This window comes from Mus pahari, chromosome 12, assembly GCF_900095145.1.
Source record: "Mus pahari chromosome 12, PAHARI_EIJ_v1.1, whole genome shotgun sequence".
Lineage (NCBI taxonomy): Eukaryota > Metazoa > Chordata > Mammalia > Rodentia > Muridae > Mus > Mus pahari.
The window spans coordinates 80,704,366-80,704,607 of record NC_034601.1 but is presented as its reverse complement, the minus strand read 5'-3'; positions in this window follow the sequence as shown (position 1 = coordinate 80,704,607).

The following is a 242-nucleotide window of genomic DNA, read 5'->3' as shown; positions in this document are numbered from 1 at the left end:
AGCAAAAATGTCAACTTTAAATTAGTCTATTTTAATATGAAATCACAAATATTGAGAATTAGAATACAACTAAATCAACTATTGTGGTCACAGATGCAAAATCAGTAGACTAGGTCCTAAGCTGTGATGGAAACTGAGGAAGATGCCTGACATTGACCGCTAACCTCTCTGTGTCCACCCTTGTCCTCTTGCACACTTGTCATATCAGATGCTGTGACACACTCCCTCTGTTACACACTTGT